Source organism: Dendrobates tinctorius, unplaced genomic scaffold, assembly GCF_039654945.1.
Source record: "Dendrobates tinctorius isolate UK_male_01 unplaced genomic scaffold, ASM3965494v1 ptg000230l, whole genome shotgun sequence".
NCBI lineage: Eukaryota > Metazoa > Chordata > Amphibia > Anura > Dendrobatidae > Dendrobates > Dendrobates tinctorius.
Genome location: NW_027361897.1, coordinates 2894875 through 2914772, shown reverse-complemented (window position 1 = coordinate 2914772; position 19898 = coordinate 2894875). Strand labels below are relative to the sequence as shown.

General features: G+C 45.5%; 1 protein-coding gene across 2 annotated transcripts in view; it reads right to left on the bottom strand.

Moving 5' to 3' along the window:
* The window catches only part of SEMA4G (semaphorin 4G), a 234376-nt gene that overhangs the window by 161783 nt on the left and 52695 nt on the right, over positions 1-19898 (bottom strand). The window lies entirely within an intron of this gene.

Sequence of the window (19898 nt, the reverse complement as noted above, 5' to 3'; positions counted from 1 at the left end):
GACGTCATACACTTCAAATTTATGTTAAGAACCTACAACGCTGCCCTTCACCTTGCCAAAAAGACCTACTTCACCACCCTGATCTCCTCACTAGTCAACAACCCCAAGAAACTTTTTGACACTTTTCACTCCCTCCTCAGGCCAAAAGCACAAGCCCCTAACAAAGACATTTGTTCTGATGACCTGGCCTCCCACTTTATAGAAAAAATAGATAATATCCATCAGGAAATCTGCTCCCAACCACCAAGTGCTGTGACTCCCATCCCTCCCTGCATTTCCCATGGCTCACTTTCCACATTTGTTCCTATCACAGAAGTAGTAGTCTCCAGACTCCTCTCTTCCTCTCGTCCAACTACATGCACTACCGACCCCATTCCCTCACATCTCCTCTAGTCTCTCTCTCCAGTCGTCATAACTCACCTAACTACAATCTTTAATCTCTCTCTCCTCGGGCATTTTCCCATTCTCCTTCAAACTTGCCATCGTTACTCCATTACTAAAGAAACCCGGTCTCGACCCATCCTGCACAAACAACTACAGACCAGTCTCCAAACTCCCCTTCATCTCTAAACTTTTGGAGCGTCTAGTCTACTCTCAGCTTACCCATTACCTCTCCACTCACTCCCTCCTAGACCGTTCAAAGTCTGGCTTCTGCTCCCTACATCCGACTGAAACTGCACTCAAAGTGATCAATGACCTTCTGACAGCAAAACGTAATGGTCACCACTCTCTGCTCATTCTTCTCGACCTTTTTGCAGCTTTCGACACTGTTGACAGGCTCAGTCTGGCCTGGTGGGGTACCGGGTAAATGCCCGGGGGGCCCCGAGGGTTGCTGGGGGCCCTTTAAAAATGCTGCCCCTTTAAGTGCATGGGCCCTTTAAAAGCGCATCCCATGATTTGAAGGGACACGCGCATGCACATACCATCGCGCGTGTGCCCGGCGTACCCCCCGTCTGAGGCACTGACGCGGCGACGGCGACCCCCTTGCTGGCTCTGGCTCCACTGACGCTGATGACTCACCAAGCCTCAGGACCTTGCCGTGTGACGTCGCTGTTCTTGATGGGCGGTGACATGCCCCGCGCCCTGCTTTCCGGCTCTGTAGCTGGCTGCTGGCTGACTAATAGCGTAGCAGCCAGCGTGTGAGACAAGAGGACGCCGCCAAGCTCTGCTCTCCCTGCTGCTGCTCCTACTCTGCTCCGGTGAGTAGAGTCTAGAGTGAGTGGGTGACAGGTGGTCTGTGTCCCTGGAGAGGAGGGGGAACAAAGTCTCCATGGAAGAGGCCAGAGGGGTCCGGAGGAGGGAAGGGGAGGCCAGAGGGGTTCGGAGGAGGAAGAGGCTAAAAGGGTACGGAGGAGGAAGAGGCCAGAGGGGTCCGGAGGAGGAAGAGGCCAGAGGGGTCCGGAGGAGGAAGAGGCCAGAGGGGTCCGGAGGATGAGGAGGCCTGTGCCTGTATATCATGTGGGGCTGCGCTGTATATACCATGGTGCTGTATACCATGTGATGCTGTGCTGTATACCAATGGGGGGCTGTGCTTTAATCCAATGGGGGACTGTGCTTTAAACCAATGGGGGGCTGTGCTTTAAACCAATGGGGGGGCTGTGCTTTAAACCAATGGGGGGGCTGTGCTTTAAACCAATGGGGGGGCTGTGCTTTAAACCAATGGGGGGGCTGTGCTTTAAACCAATGGGGGGGCTGTGCTTTATACCAATGGGGGGTTGTGCTGTATACCAATGGGGGGGCTGTGCTGTATACCAATGGGGGGGCTGTGCTGTATACCAATGGGGGGGCTGTGCTGTATACCAATGGGGGGGCTGTGCTGTATACCAATGGGGGGGCTGTGCTGTATACCAATGGGGGGGCTGTGCTGTATACCAATGGGGGGGCTGTGCTTTAAACCAATGGGGGGGCTGTGCTTTAAACCAATGGGGGGGCTGTGCTTTAAACCAATGGGGGGGCTGTGCTTTAAACCAATGGGGGGGCTGTGCTTTATACCAATGGGGGGTTGTGCTGTATACCAATGGGGGGCTGTGCTGTATACCAATGGGGGGGCTGTGCTGTATACCAATGGGGGGGCTGTGCTGTATACCAATGGGGGGGCTGTGCTGTATACCAATGGGGGGGCTGTGCTGTATACCAATGGGGGGGCTGTGCTGTATACCAATGGGGGGGCTGTGCTGTATACCAATGGGGGGGCTGTGCTGTATACCAATGGGGGGGCTGTGCTGTATACCAATGGGGGGGCTGTGCTGTATACCAATGGGGGGGCTGTGCTGTATACCAATGGGGGGGCTGTGCTGTATACCAATGGGGGGGCTGTGCTGTATACCAATGGGGGGGCTGTGCTGTATACCAATGGGGGGGCTGTGCTTTAATCCAATGGGGGGGCTGTGCTTTAATCCAATGGGGGGGCTGTGCTTTAATCCAATGGGGGGCTGTGCTTTAATCCAATGGGGAGCTGTGCTTTAATCCAATGGGGGGCTGTGCTTTAAACCAATGGGGGGCTGTGCTTTAAACCAATGGGGGGCTGTGCTTTAAACCAATGGGGGCTGTACTTTAAACCAATGGGGGGCTGTGCTGTATACTAATGGGGGGGTTGTGCTGTATACAAATGGGGGGCTGTTCTGTATACCAATGGGGGGCTGTGCTGTATACCATGTGATGCTGTGCTATATGCCACATAGGTCTGTGCTTTATACCATGTGAGGCTGTGCTTTATACCATTGCGCTGTGCTGTATACCAATGGGAGGGCTGTGCTATATACCAATGGGGGGTTGTGCTGTATACCAATGTGGGGCTGTGCTGTATTCCATGGTGCCGTGCTGTATACCATGTGGGGCTGTGCTATATACCATGGGGGGTACATTATACATTATATTCCATGGGGAGGCTGTGTTATATAATATGGGGGGCTACATTATATTCTATGGGGAGGTGGACTGTATTATATTCTATTCTTGGCTACATTATATAATATGGGGGGGCTGTGTTATCTTTATTATATTCTATGGGAGTGATCGCATCATACTCTATGAAGGGGCTACATTATACTATATGAGGAGGCTACATTGTATTCTACGGAGGGCTGCATTATATTTTATGGGGGGCTAAATTATATTGTAGGGGGGCTTTATTATACTTTATGAGGGGGCTACACTATATTCAATTGGAGCTGCATTATACTATATGAGGAGGGCTACATTGTATTCTATGGAGGGGCTACATTACACTATATAAGGGGCTGCCATATATTCTATGGAGAGGCTGCTTTATACTATATGAGGGGGCTGCATTATATTCTATGGGGGGGTTACATTGTATTCTGTGGGGTGGCTACACTATGCTCTAAGGGGTGGCTGCATTATACTATAAGAGGGGGGCTACATTATATTATATAGGGGTTACATTATATTGTATGGCAGGGCTGCATTATACACTGTGGGTTGGCTGCATTATGCTCTATGGGGTGGCTGCATTATACTATATGTGAGCTGCATTATACTGTATCGAGGATTATGGGGAATACATTATACTATATGAAGAACTATGGGGTGCATTATACTGTGGGAAGTGAATTGTACTACATGGATGACTGGCGGTGTATTATACTATATGGAGCACTATGAGGAGTGTATTAAACTATATGGAGGACTGAGCAGTGTATTTTAATATATGGAGGAGTGTATTATATTATATGGAGGACTGAGTGTATTTTAATATATGAAGGACTGAGGAGTGTATTATACTATATGGAGGACTATGGGGCAGATTATATTATATGGATGGAGGACTATGGGGGACATTATATTATATGGAGGACTATGGGATGTAAACTGCAGATATGCTGCTGATAACATGATACTGTATGGGGACAGATTGATCCATTAGTGATTGCTCTGTCCCCATCATTCTTTCTCAGATGGTGGAAAGAGGCCGGAAACAAGTGTTGAACGACTTCAATATTGTCGATCACACTCATTTAGCGTCCTGAACTCATGTAACTACAACCGAAATGCTTCTGTGTGATGTGCAATATGTTAGCATTTGGGGCCCCATTTTAAACATTGCCTAGGGCCCCACTTTGCCTAAAACCGGCCCTGCTCATACACGACATAATGCAGCATCACAGATCACAATCTGTGCCAGTGCTCCCTATATAAGATACACACACACCACACTCTTATATGGCCCAATAGGTCATATGAGGCCTGTATACAGACTGTACAGACCGCACTATCATCCTCCTGTATGCCGTACATAGGTAAAGAGTGCGGTCTGTAAAGTATCTAAGAGGGCGACAGTCTGTATGTCTTCTAAGGGGCCTAACAGGAGGCCGACACTCTGTATGTCTTATAGGGGGCCTAATAGGAGGCCGACACTCTGTATGTCTTACAGGGGGCGTAATAGGAGGCCGACAGTCTGTATATCTTATAGGAGGCCGACACTCTGTATGTTTTATAGGGGGCCTAATAGGAGGCCGACACTCTGTATGTCTTATAGGGGGCCTAATAGGAGGCCGACACTCTGTATATCTTATAGGAGGCCGACACTCTGTCTTATAGGGGGCCTAATAGGAGGCCGTCAGTCTGTATGTCTTATAGGGGGCCTAATAGGAGGCCGACACTCTGTATGTCTTATAGGGGGCCTAATAGGAGGCCGACACTCTGTATATCTTATAGGAGGCCGACACTCTATGTCTTATAGGGGGCCTAATAGGAGGCCGTCAGTCTGTATGTCTTATAGGGGGCCTAATAGGAGGCCGTCAGTCTGTATGTCTTATAGGGGGCCTAATAGGAGGCCAACAGTCTGCATGTCTCATAGAAGGCCGACAGTCTGTATCTATTATAGGGGGCCTAATAGGAGGCCGACAGTCTGCATGTCATATACGAGGCCAATATGCCATACATACCGCAATATCGGCATCCTATATACTGTACATACCACACTCTCAGCCTCTTATAGAAAGTATCTGTTATAGGAGACCGAGAGTGCGGTCTGTATGTGATATAGGATGCTAAGGCTACTTTCACACATCCGGTGTGTGGGGTCCGGTGGCGTGCGGCGAAAAGCCGGGCCGCCGGATCCGGCCTGCAGCCGTGACACCGGATGTGTATGCGGCGAGACATACAGCTCGGACATGATTTAAAGGAGCCGCAGGAGGAGGTGGACAGGGGCAGCCGCTGAGAGACAGCTGCTGAAAGGGAGGTGAGGGGAGGGGAGAGGAGAGGGGGGTGGAGAGAGAGAGACATGGGGGGTTAACACTTAGTGTCCAGGCGAGAGAATCTCTCTCTCTTGCCGGGCACTTGTGGGGTTAACCCCACAGAGAGATCTCTCTCTCTCTCACCCAGACACTGAGTGTTAACCCCACAAGTGCCCGGCGAGAGAGATCTCTCACAAGTGTCCGGGTAACAGATAGAGATCTCTCTCTCTCTCGCCGGGCACTTGTGGGGTTAACATTCACAGAGTCCGGGCATGCGCTGTGGAAAAAGCAGGTCCGGCGCTGACAAAAAACGTTGCAGAGAACGTTTTTTGCAGATGCCGGACGGCTAATTTTTGCCGTGTCCGGCAACAACCGGACACGACGCATAACCATCCGGCACGATGCGGCGACCATGAAAGCTTATGGGACAAAACCGGATCCGGTTATGAAAAATTTTGCCGCATCGTGTCGGATTACAAAAACCGGATGTGTGAAAGAGGCCTTAGAGTGCAGTCTGTACGATATACAGGAGGCTGAGAGCGCTCTCTTTTGCACACTGTACAGCTTGCTAAATGGCACATGTTTTAGTGGGAGAGCCCAAAAAATGAACACATAATAAAACTGTTTATGGTAGCCATAGGGTGGGCCCCTAGAGTCAATTCCCCTGGTGGGCCCTAGGCACCCCAGTCCAACCCTGACTGTTGACCACCGTTTCCTACTCTCTAGGCTCCAGTCACTGGGCTTTAAGGACACTGCTCTCTCCTGGTTCTCTTCCTATCTTTCTGACCGCTCCTTCAGTGTTTTGTTCTCTGGCTCCATCTCTTCCTCTTGCTGTCGGGGTAGCTTAGGGCTCAGTCCTTGGCCCCCTTCTCTTCTCTCTCTACATAGCCCCAGTTGGACAGACCATCAGCAGATTTGGCTTTCAGTACCATCTTTATGCTGATGACACACAACTATACACATCATCCCCCGACCTTACCCTCGCTGTACTACAGAACGCCAGTGACTGTCTGTCCGCAGTCTCCAACATCATGTCCGCTCTCTATCTGAAACTCAACCTCTCAAAAACTGAACTTCTTCTGCTCCCGCAGTCTACTAACCTCCCTAAATCTGACATTTCCCTCTCCGTGGGTGGCAATATAATAACATCCCGGCAGAAGGCGCGCTGTCTGGGTGTTATGTTTGACACCAATCTCTCCTTCACCTCCCATATACAATCTCTTGCCCGCTCTTGCCGCTTACACCTAAAGAACATTTCTAGAATCCGCCCTTTTCTCACCATGGAAACAAAAACCCTCACTTAGCATTGATCCACTCCTGCCTGGACTACTGCAACGCTCTATTAATTGGCCTCCCCGTTACTCCACTATCCCCTCTCCAGTCCATCCTTAATGCAGCGCGGGTCATCCATCTGACTAATCGGTACTCAGACGTGTCCGCTCTTCGCCAGTCCTTACATTGGCTGCTCATTCACTACAGAATCCAATTCAAAGTACTTGTTCTCACCCACAAAGCTCTCCACAGTACGGCACCCCCCTACATCTCCTCCCTCATTTCTGCCTATCGGCCTAACCGACTGCTGCGCTCTGCAATCGACTTTCGACTAACCTCTGCACTAATCCGTACCTCCCACTCCCGACTCCAAGACTTCTCCCGCGCTGCGCCAATCCTTTGGAATGCTCTACTCCAAGAAATTAGGAATATCCACAATTTGAATAGTTTTAGGCGCTCCCTCAAAACACATTTCTTCAGAGCGGCCTATCACATTCACTAATCAATGTCATTCTATGTGTAAGTGTGCTTGTGTAGCCCATTCACTATCTCCATCCATCCCTCACTCCCTCAAGATGGCTGGACCATCATTGTAAATACATCATTGCAAATACACACCTGTACTTTGTATCTCCCCCACCCCATTGTAGATTGTAAGCTCTCACGAGCAGGGTCGTCTTATTCTGCTTTAATTATTGTATTGTTAACGTTACTTATGACGTGTGTTTGAAACTGTTAAACTGTAAAGCGCTGCGGAATATGTTAGCGCTATATAAAGATTATTATTTATTATTATCAGCAGGAGATTATCACTAGAGGACTAGTTGTCTCGTGCCATGTAGTCCTCTTGCTCTGTTTAACCTTGTCCCTACTACTGATTAGCAGCTTTCGGTGTACATGGGGAAAAAGCTCCCAACCAGTGGTGTGAATGGAGTTATACCCAGCTCAGCTTTCAGATAACTGACAGATCGGCACCAGAGAAAACGGGGATTGTATCAAAGTGACAGCAAACAGCCCAGTAAGTGATACATCACTTAGATCAGTGTCTGTCCCTACAATATGCTGCTCTCAGATTACATGGCAAAAACCTGGGCACCCGGGGTAACCTTTAAAAATAAAAAGTTGTCATCTTGCAACTTTCTCATATAAATTGGATTACCAGGGGTTTGGGCTGACAATCCAATGTGTATTGAGTCTACATCTCCCCTACAGTAATGCTCTAAAAAAAAAAAAAATAGTGGTACAACACATTTCAGTGGATCTAGTGGTCACAGGAAATGACACCCGCGTCACAAGAGACTACACCAAAATGACATAGGACTGTGTGTTTCCAGACTTCTGAACGATAACTAGACCCCGTAACATTTTGGAAAACGTATAGACACGGTTGTTATTGGGGAAGGGAGTTGCCCGATTGCTGGGTTAGGTGCAGAGGCACCGCTGGTTACCCTCAATAACTCGATTCTTACATGATAACACAAGGCGGACCCCGGCTTTCTTAGTTTAGAGCAATTTTTATGCATTAACGCATTTCCATAATATTTGTAACATTACCCTTATGGCACAACATAGAAGATTATAGTGTATCACCACCAGTCATTCAGCAGATTCAGCAAAAGACACGGTCAGCCTCCCTCATCTGTATTCCGGAGGCCTCCCCATACAAGTCATAATCAACTGCTCAGCTAGCTTTTCTAGGAAAATGTCAAGCCTCATTTTAATGGAGATGCATCAAGTTTTATATTTTTCTGCTCTGAATTAATCTACAAACTTCCAAGTGCCTATGTCGAGTGCAACCATCTGCTTAAGACACCATCGCTCTACTCTTCGTATACCGAGGCAAGAAGTCTTAGATTTGAAAATGAGTTAAAGATATTAAATTATCACTGGACTATGGTGGGGGGGATAGCAGGAGGTGGCAGATGGAGATGATGCCTTGGGATATTTTGGATTGTGGGTGGTCTTTCTTTCGGGACGCTCCAACTAAGGTGGAGCTAATTAACAAATACATAAGTGGACAGACAGAAAAACAATCAGACAGGCAGAGAGATAAAAGGAGGCATCAGGAAGAGAGTAAGGGGCTAACAGAAGTATCACCCATTTTGGAGCGTTGCACTGAAACCACAGTTGGTCACCGTTTATAAGACGCCTAGAAGGAGTTGGTCTAATTGGTGCATGATATGAAATCATCATTCAAGGCGCCCCTATTTAAGTTATTTTTCAAGATTAGTCTATGTGAATACCATCTGACTGCCATGGTCATGCAAGAAGTGTCATTGATGTCTACTGGAACTAAATGCAAAGCCATGGAATGGGACAATTCCAGCTCACAGGAAATACACTTAAAAGCGTACCTGTTATTAAAATAAGCTGGCGTGTGTGTGCACGTAGAATTGACACAATTTCTGGCAATTATATGACTTGCATCCTGCATTTTAGACCAGTTATCCCCCCTTCAGATTGACCTAGTTGACAGAGTAGCTTCTTTGGTGTCTCCTGTGCACAACACAGAGATCTGCATTCCTGCTGTTCTCTGTATAGAACTTGTTCAAGAGCAGTAGCATCAGCATGGATGACATACAGTGATACTGAGCGGTGTGGCTGTGAATCCAGCACTGAATTGAAGTAAAACAGTTGCATAAAGTCTGTCTCTGTGCCAATGGCTCCTCATTCCTCATACCCCCTGCCACTATATAGAGTATAATGGGCAGTGAAAACGGATCAGTCGCTAAGCTGACAGTCTGGAGAAGACGGAATTGAGTTGTTCAGTTAAGGGTCAGACATACTATTGGCGCAACCTGTGCGGCCACACAGGGGACCAAGAGGTAAGGGTGCCTATTTCTACCTCCATAGCAGGTGAAAATTTTGCATTTTTAGGGGCTCTTGGGCTGGAAAGGACCAGTATATAGTTACTGAAGAGGGGTTCTTTTTCTGCCTGTGTCCGCCACTGATTCAGTTGAATGGTGCGATCAGCGGAGAAAGAAACAGATTTCTTTGTGAAGATATTTCACCAACGTTTCTTACATTCATTCCCTTGTTCTGTTGAAACAATAGTGCCCATTCAAGGCCTGTTTCACATTTCAGTTATTTGACGTCAGTCAAAATCCGCCAGGTTGTAAAAAAACGGATCCGTTTCCGTTGTGGCCCAAATGGATGCCACCGGCCCCTTTTTTTTTTTTTTTTTTGACGGATCTGCTTTAGTAAGTTAGTGACTGAAATTTAAAGGAAAACGAGAGAGAGAGAGAGAGAGAGATAGAGAGAGAGATAGATAGAGAGAGATATAGATAGAGATATAGATAGAGAGAGATATAGATAGAGAGAGAGAGAGAGATAGAGAGATAGATAGAGAGAGAGAGATAGAGAGAGAGAGATAGAGAGAGAGAGATAGAGAGAGAGAGATAGAGAGAGAGAGAGAGAGAGAGATAGAGAGAGATAGAGAGAGATAGAGAGAGAGATGGAGAGAGAGAGAGAGAGATATAGAGAGAGAGAGAGAGAGAGAGATATAGAGAGATATAGAGATAGAGATTTTTTTTTTGCTGCCGCCAGAATGGAATTTGGGGTTAAATTTCTGGCAAGGAAATTCTTCCGGGCATGCTCAGTGTCAAAAAGCGGATCCTTTGCCGGATTCCGTCAAAAAAACAGTTGGCAACGGATCCGCCGCCCATAGGCGACCATTATAACGAAAGGCGGATAGTGGCGGATCCGTTGCTATCCGCTATTTTGACGCAGACAAAAAACGTTTCATTGTCCATTCACTGAAGTCAGTGGACGCCAAAATATTGGCGGATCCGTCAAAAAACAGATCCAACGGATGACCATCCGTCAAATTCCGCCGCTAATGCAAGTCAATGGGAAGAAAAGGATCGCCCAAAAAAAATGGCGGATCCGTTTTTTTTGCAAAACGGCGGATTTTGACTGATGGCAACAAACGGAAATGTGAAACAGGCCTAAGATATACTGCACAATCACATTTTAGTTTGCAAGGCTTTGTAAATCCATAAGACGTTCTTATGCTTTTGATGAGGCTTATTTAGATACTGAATAAGTGAATAAGAATTGCTTTACCAGTTCCTAACATCTCGTGGTCGCCCAGGCAGGTAGCTTTCTGGAAAGCAGTATGTATTTAGTATACCGCTGATGAAAACAAAGCTCTCCAGCGTGTCATTACCACATTACTTATTAATACCCCACACATGCATTATATCACAGTGACAATAACAATTTGCCTCAATAGACTGAACTTCCAACACTGCTGTAATTATACGGTTATGTACAGGCGCTATTTAATAGAGATTTTTTTTCACGTATTGTCCCCAGAAGGCTTAAATGTAGCAACTAATTTTCTCACAAAGCATCATATACACTTGACAGTAGCTGCCATGGAAGATGTCATGTCTAGTGGATCAATACAACACGCCAATTTACTAATCTACTCATTATCCATTCTAGTTCTGCAAACATTATCGTGGTGGCCTGGAGTAATACCTTTTTACCAAATTATGGTATTCTCTCATAATAAGAAGTTACACAATAATGAAGTGATTGCAGAACGTTTCCTTATGGATGACAACAGGCTGTGATCTTTACAGTCACATGAAATTTATAAAGAACATTTTTTTTCAACTCTTTCACCAAAGAATACAAAAATGTTATTACTAAAATTTAAATCCCTTTCTAAAAAATGAATTCTAGCTTGAAACACATTTTTATGTTAAATTTTTATATTTTCATATTACAATCAATATATTAGAAAAAAATCTGGCAATGTTCACATTTGCCACTAGACCATATATTAGACTCCTACTTCTTGTTTTTCAGATGGATATACGGCAGGTAAAAAAAGCTGAACAGGTAGCAAAAATGAAGCACATCCAGGTACATGGACACAAAGGAAAAGTTACTTATAGGAAAAAGGCATTTTCCAGCAGGATTACAGTTAACCACAGGAATGCAATCTGACTTGGGATGGGCGGACTGGTGGAAGTTCAGCTTCTGGTACCTAACCCGAACTTTTGTTTAGGGCGGTTTCACACGTCCAGATAACTCCAGTACCGGAAAAACCGGTACTGGAGCAATCCGTGTCCATGCGGACACGTGATACCTCCGTGTGGCACACGAGTGGCAACCATGTGCTGCATCAGGACCACACGGACGGCGTCGGGAAGAAGCGCTATAGTAAGCGCTGTTCCCGGCGGCTGGTGCTGACCGCGGCTGTGATTCTCCTCTCCTGCTCTGCCGGCAGGAGAGCAGAATGAATGAAAACCCGACGTGGGTTTTCCCTCATTTTCATAACCAACCAGATGAAACTTACAGCTGGGGGCTGCATCCCTCAGCTGTCAACTTCAGCCAGGTTGGTTGTGAAGAATAGAGGGCTCCCCACAGTTTTTTAAATATTTTTGACAACCAACCTGACTAAAGCAGACGCTGAGGGCTGATATTCTCAGGCTGGTAAGGGCCCATTGATCTTGGCCCCCCCCAGCCTAAAAACAGCAGCCCCCAGCTGCCCAGAAAAGGTGCATCTATTAGATGCGCCTGATCTGGAGCTTTGCTGGATTCTTCCCACTGCCCTGTAGTGGTGGCAAGTGAGGTAATAAGGGGTTAATGGCACCTTTCCATTATAAGGTGCCATTAAGCCCGGATTAGTAATGGAGAGGTGTCAATAAGACACCGATCCATTACTAATCCTACAGTAAAGAAAGGGTTAAATAAAAACACACACACAATAAGAATAAATTATTTTAATGAAAGAATACAACACACACAGTTTTATAATCTTTATTACACTGGTAATTCTTTAACAAAGCCATCGATCTTCTGAAAAAAGGTTGAAAATAATAAAACAAATCTAAACATTACCTGTCCAGCGCTCAGTCACGTCCCACAGCATAAATCCATCTCGGGGGTTAATATACTTACAGTCGGAGCGCTGCTAACACATCCGCTCCTGACTGTAACTGACTGGGGAATGAATGGAGCAGAGCGCACTCAGTGATGAGCGGTGACGTCACCGCTAGTTACTGAGCAGACGCCGGCTGCTCCATTCATTCCCCAGTCAGTTACAGTCGGGAGCGGATGTATTAGCAGCGCTCCGACTGTAAATATATTAACCCCCGAAATGGATTTACGCCGTGGGACATGACTGAGCGCCGGACAGGTAATGTATAGATTTGTTTTATTATTTTCAACTTTTTTTCAGAAGATCGATGGCTTCGTTAAGAAATTGCCAGTGTAATAAAGATTATAAAAGTTTGTGTTGTATTCTTTCATTAAAATAATTTATTCTTATTGTATGAGTGTGTTTATTTAACCCTTTCTTTACTGTAGGATTAGTAATGGATCGGTGTCTTATTGACACCTCTCCATTACTAATCCGGGCTTAATGGCACCTTATAATCGAAAGGTGCCATTAACCCCATATTACCTCACTTGCCACTGCTACAGGGCAGTGGGAAGAACCGGGCAAAGCTCCAGATTAGGCGCATCTAATAGATATGCCTTTTCTGGGCAGCTGGGGGCTGCTGTTTTTAGGCTGGGGGGGGGCCAAAATCAATGGCCCCTTACCAGCCTGAGAATATCAGCCCTCAGCTGTCGACTTTAGTCAGGTTGGTTGTCAAAAATAGGGGGGATCCCACGCCGTTTTTTTAAATTATTTAATTAATTTAAAAAAAAAACAGCATGGGGACCCCTCTATTCTTCACAACCAACCTGGCTGAAGCTGACAGCTGAGGGATGCAGCCCCCAGCTGTAAGTGTCGTTTGGTTGGTTATGAAAATGAGGGGGAACCCACGTCGGGTTTGCATTCATTCTGCTCTCTTGCAGGCAGAGCAGGAGAGCAGAATGTCAGCCGCGGTCAGCACCAGCCGCCGGGAACAGCGCTTACAGTAGCAGCTTCTTCCCGGCGGCCGGCGGTGAGCATGGAGGACTGTGTGAACAGTTCTCCGTGTGCACGTGTGTCCAGGTTAAAACGGACATGTCAGCGGGTTTTCACGGGCCGTGTGTCCGTGTGCAAACACGGAGACATCTGCATAGACCCATTCATTTGAATGAGTCTACGTGTGTCAGTGTCTCCGGTACGTGAGAAAACTGTCACTACACGTACCGGAGACAATGACGTGTGAAATCGGCCTTAGAAAGTTTGGATTGGGAACCAGAACAGTACCCGAACCCCAATGAAAATATTTTTTCTCTCTCATTTTTCAAACTGGCAGCATTGCAGAGACACGGTATGATCAGAACTGTGAACATTTTTGCTAGAAGTTGGTAATTTGCTGAAACTTTGGTGTGGACAACACCAAGAAAAACAGGCTGAACTTAAAAATAACTCCTGTTTTAGCATGGAAGTCAGGAAAATCTGAGATGACAGATACATTACTGGAGCGGAGCCTAGAGAAGTAGCAGCAAATCTCTGGCAAACTAGAGGCAACTGTGGACAATGTTACTAAGGCATTGTCTTGTTGTCACTGTTACTCTAATTAAAATGATGCCTCGGATGAAGAATCAGTCTTGTGGTTCTTGTGTAATCAGTGTTAGAAGTTTTCTGTTAATGAGATGCTCGTACTCCGTGGCGGGACTCTAAGCAGAGTCTTATCTTGGTGCTCTAAGCCAGAGTTACCAAGGAAAGAAATGCCCACAAGCCGCCCCGAAGCACAAACATGTTCCTCATCATACAGACAGATGTAGACTGTGCTTCTAGGTGGACTGTGCACAGGTCTCTTATTGGTTTCTCTGGCTTAGAGTAAGAAGATAAGACTCTGTTTACAGTCCCGCACCAGAGCACGGGCATCTTATTAACTGAAAACTTCTAACACTGATTACACAAGAACCACAAGACAGATTTCTTCACCCCAGGTATCATTTTAATCAGTAAAACAGCGTCAATATGACAACGCCTGTTGTTGATTTAAAAAAATCCTGCTGGCAGGTTGGCTTTAAAACCCAAGCACCCCCTCTGCGAGAGACAGCTTTAAAAGGCAAGGGTGTTTACCAGGTTTAGCTAAGAAACCCACCATTTTCTGATGACACATTCAGTCACAGACAGAAGAAAGCCCCTCTTACTTTGGGTGAAGAAAGAATAGGAGAGATGAAAACCCAAACTGCAATCCTTTCTTCTCATATCAGTAACAAAACACAGGCACCTTTTAGGAACAATGTATTTCCTGGTCTTATACATTTGTTTTGTCCCCACTACCACCACACTATGCACTGTACTTAGCTGTTGGTCGAATGCTCGATTGCGAAGCAGTACTGGCCAAATTAGATGATCCCAATATTAGTGTACAAGTGCTTATAGGAACTTGTTCCCGACTATCAGCCCGTCTATAAAGGATAGCAATTACCCCAAGAATGAGAAAAAGTTAATTCATCAGGTGCAAAGATTTTTTTAAGCTGGCCCAAAAATCATTATTTTCGGCAACACATCAATCCATGTAAACAGAACGTGTTGCCGATAACATGATATTCTATGCACACACACTATATCAATGTGAAGTTTTGGCCTCATTTTATTTCTAGGAACTGGAGAGATCACATATTTGTGAGGTTGTACCAAACAACATGAACTGCGTAATCAATTACACGTTTCCTTGGTCGCCAGATCAGGATGCTTCCCGAGAACGCCCCAAAAGGTAATACTCAGATTAGTGTTACACGTACATTGCAGCTTTTCACACATGACTCACACTAGGCTAATAACCTGTAATGTGCTGAAGTTTACACAGCGTGAAGGAAGAGACGTCAACTAATTATACAAGGGGTGTTACATCGAGCAATTCACATAGCAAATATATGGGGAGACATCTTTATACAGGGAAATCTTATGAGATTGCGCACTCTTGACTTAACAGGATTGTCCAGTTTAAAAGGAATCTGTCAGCAGATTTTTGCTGTGTAATCTGAAGACAGCAGGAGATAGAGGTTGAGACACAGAATTCAGGGATGTGACACTTGTCAAAGTGCTGCTGTTTACTAACTGTGAAGGATTTATCACTAAGAGATTGACATTGCCAGACTGCAATAGTCCAAGAAGGCCCTCACCACAATAAAAAGCAGCACAATGTCTATGGACATAGTACACAGAAAGCAAGGGGGGCAGGGTTAGCTGTGGTGTGGGTGGGGTTAACTTTTCAGCTCTGCTTCAGTCTAAATCTAAAAGCTCTGATTGTGTCAGAACAGTTACACCCAGTAATCTAAGTTAGGGTTCCCCAACTCCAGTCCTCAAGGCCCACCAACAGATAATGTTTTCAGGATTTCCTTAGTATTGCTCAGGTGATAATTGCATCACCTGTGCAATACAAAGGAAATCCTGAAAACATGATCTGTTGGTGGGCCTTGAGGACTGGAGTCGGGGAACCCTGATCTAAGTGACACATGAGAAAAAGTGAAAGGGGTGCAAGATAGAGGGGGCCAGAGCGAGCAAAAACAAGAGGGGGCCAGAGCGAGCAAAAACAAGAGGGGGCCAGAGCGAGCAAAAACAAGAGGGGGCCAGAGCGAGCAAAAACAAGAGGGGGCCAGAGCGAGCAAAAACAAGAGGGGGCCAGAGCGAGCAAAAACAAGAGGGGGCGAGAGCGAGCAAAAACAAGAGGGGGCGAGAGCGAGCAAAAACAAGAGGGGGCGAGAGCGAGCAAAAACAAGAGGGGGCGAGAGCGAGCAAAAACAAGAGGGGGCGAGAGCAAAAACAAGAGGGGGCGAGAGCAAAAACAAGACGGGGCGAGAGCAAAAACAAGACGGGGCGAGAGCAAAAACAAGAGGGGGCGAGAGCAAAAACAAGAGGGCGAGACAGAAAGCAAAAACATAAGGGGGCGAGTGAGAGCAAAAACAAGAGGGGCAAAAAAAAAAAAATAGGATGAAAGAGAAAAAAAGTAAAGAAAAAAATGGAGATTATGAGAGGAAGAACATGTGGCACATGATAATAAGAAAAGAAGCACACACCGCTTGTAAAACAGGTTAACTTTTCCCAGGTCACTTGTATGTGAAGATAAGAGTGCAGACATTATTGGCGGCCCCAGTGTACAGCAATGTCCATTTACAGATACTGATCTCAGAGGCCGTGGGGAGCCATTTTGCAGCTGTGACAAAGCGATTTTCATTACAGGGAATAAAACTAAAACATCCATTTTATTTTTACTACGTATTAATGACAATTTGAGGGCCTGCAATCTCAGAAGAGAAAGTGACGGGCGTGCAAAATCCCTAAAAATAGGCCTGCACTGATGTCATCCATAGGATGCAGGTTGCCATGGTAACAGCATGCAGCCTCGGTACTCAGCGATGCCCCTGAGCAGCAGCATCTGCAGCCTATACGCTCAAGCCTCCTGGCTGCCCCTATACATGTTGCCGTATACCTCCCCCTCCTTCATGGTGTACCACATACCGCAGAGCGGGGAGGGACGCTTATAACCGTTTAGGAGGCAGTTTATCGCCTGGCACAATCTCACTATGTCTTGCACAAGACATGCTAATTGCTGCAGGCATTAACGAGAACAGGATATTATTTTACATGCAGACAATAGACGACCTATAGTGATGGCTTATTTTCCTGGGCTTATAAAAACTGGTTATAACAATATCACTTCCCAACTTGCAGACAGCTCAGAGCGCTCAATAAATGTTTTGCAACCTCGACTCTAAGAATCTCCAGGGTTAGAGGAAACACCGGCATAATGGCCATTCTGTAACTGTCATTAAACGTACTGTACTACAGTGTGAGAGCTGCGTGCGCTGCATTCAGCACAGACCAGGTTCTAATGAGCCGCTGTCTCCAGCTGACAGTCACCGCAGTAACCCTTTCAGAGCCTGGGAACCTTCTCTGTATGAGCAATGGTATCATTCTACCAAAGAATTAGGATATTACTCTCTTGTCTTTTTACCTTTAGTAGGGACAATTTTAGTTCTGGATTAAAATAACTATAAATATCATTATACATACACACATAGCGGGTGAAATAAGTATTGAACACATCACCAATTTTCTAAGGAAATATATTTCTAAAGGTACTGTTGACATGAAATTCTCACCAGATGTCGGTAACAACCCATCCAATCCACACAAGTAAAGAAATCAAACCATAGATATCCATAAATTATGTGTAATAATGAGAAATGACAAAGGGAAAAAGTATTGAACACGCTTACTGAAACGTATTTAATACTTTGTACAAAAGCCTTTGTTGGTGATGACAGCTTTAAGTCGCCTCCTGCATGGAGAAACTAGTCACAAACATTGCTCAGTTGTTATTTTGGCCCATTCTTCCACACAGTCTTCAAATTCTGAAGGTCCTGTGGGCTCCTTCTATGAACGCTCAGATTTGGTTCCTTCCATAAATTTTCTACTGGTTTCAGATGAGACGAGTAGCGGAGCCATTCTAACAGCTTTATTTTCTTTATCTGAACCAATTGAGAGTCTCCTTGGCTGTGTGTTTGGGATCATTGTCTTACGAAAATGTCCACCCTCATTTCATCTTCATCATTCTGATAGATGGCAGCAGATATTTATCAAGAATGTCTTGGTACATTTGTCCATTCATTCTTCCTTCAATTATAGGAATTTTGCCAGCCCCACACCATGATGTTCCCACCTACAAACTTCACTGTTGGTATGGTGTTTTTGGGGTGATATGCAGTGCCTCCAAACATGTATGTATTATGGTATCCAAAGAGTACAATTTTCGTCTCATCTGATCACAATATAATATGTGTATTTCACAGGCTTGTCTAAATGTTGTTGAGCAAACTGTAAACGCGCTTGAACACGTATTTTCTTCTGCAATGGAGTATTGCTTTGAGAACGTATATACAGGCCATGGAGGTTGAGTGCATTACTTATAGTTTTCTTTGAAACAATTGTACCTGCTGATCCTAAGTCTTTCTGTGGCTCTCCACAGATGGTACTTAGCTCTTAGACCACTCTTCTGATAATTCTTTTCACTCCTCTGTCTAAAATCTTGGGAGGAGCACCTTGTTGTGGACGTTTTTTTGTGAAATGATGTTCTTTCCACTTCTGGATTCTGACCCCAACAGTGCTCACTGGAGCCTTCAGTAGTTTAGAAATTCTTCTTTAACCAATGCCATCAGTATGTTTTGCAACAATAAGGTTGCGAAGGTCTTGAGACAGCTTACCAGTCATGAGATGTTTCTTGTGTGGCACCGTGGTAATGAGACACCTTTTTAAAGGCCATCAGTTGAACCAGCTGATATTACTTTTCACTAAGTGGCACAATTGCCTTCTAACTACTAGAAGATATCAGCTTGTGTCATGACTTTCCACACCTTTCTTCATGTTTTCAATACTGATAATTTCATGTCAATAGCACCTTTAGTAAAATATTTACAGTACTTAGAAAATTGGTGATGTGTTCAATATTTATTTCACCCACCACACATATTAAAAAAAACAGCAGCACTGTTCTGATAAGTGAAAAAATGAGAATGTGCACTATGAAGATCCTCTGGTTCCGGGAGCATGACTACAAGTATTCGATTAGCATATTAAGCAGTCACGGCTAGACATGCGTGGCTTTTCAAGTGTATTGAGTGAGGCTGAACACGTCTAGTCGGAATGTGGTTAAGAAGTATGCAAATCCCATATTTGTGGTCACATGATTGCCCGCTCCTGGAAAATCCTCGCATTACACAGTGTGTGTGATGTGAACATTCACAAGTCTTAAGTCACAAATAGGCCGCCCTGGAGCACCCGAATTTCATTAACTGAAAACTACAAGTACAGATTAAACAACAACCACAAGACGGATTTCATCAACTTAGGTATCATTTTAATCAGTATAACACGATCAACCTGACAGTGTCTGTAGTTTACTGAGCAAAATCCTGCTGACCGATTCGCTTTAAATGTACCGTATATACTCGAGTATAAGCAGACCCGAGTATAAGCCGACCCCCCTAATTTTGCCACAAAAAACTGTGAGAACTTATTGACTCGAGTATAAGCCTAGGGTGGGAAATGCTCCATAGATTATTCCCCCATATGGTGTCCCCATAAGAAGCTCCATAGATTGTTCCCCCATATGCTGCCCCATAAGAAGCTCCAAAGATTGTTCCCCCATATGCTGACCCCAGAAGAAGCTCCAGATTATTCCCCCATATTGCTGCCCCCATAATAAGCTCCATAGATTGTTCCCCCATATACTGCCCCCATGCTGTTGCTGCTGCTGCTGCATGTAAAAATAAAAAAAATGACATACTCACCTCTCCGTCGCTGGGTGTCAGGTGCCGGTGTCACTGCTGGCACCAGAGATACTCACGTGTCCTGCGTCCATGGCTGCTCACCGCTATCTGCCACGTCATCAGTCAGTGACGTTCAGACTGCAGGGGGCGCGGCGCGCACTAATCACGTCACCGCGCCCTCTGCTGTCTGAATTCACTGACCGATGACAGACAGCAGCAAGCAGCCATGGACGCAGGACAGGTGAGTAT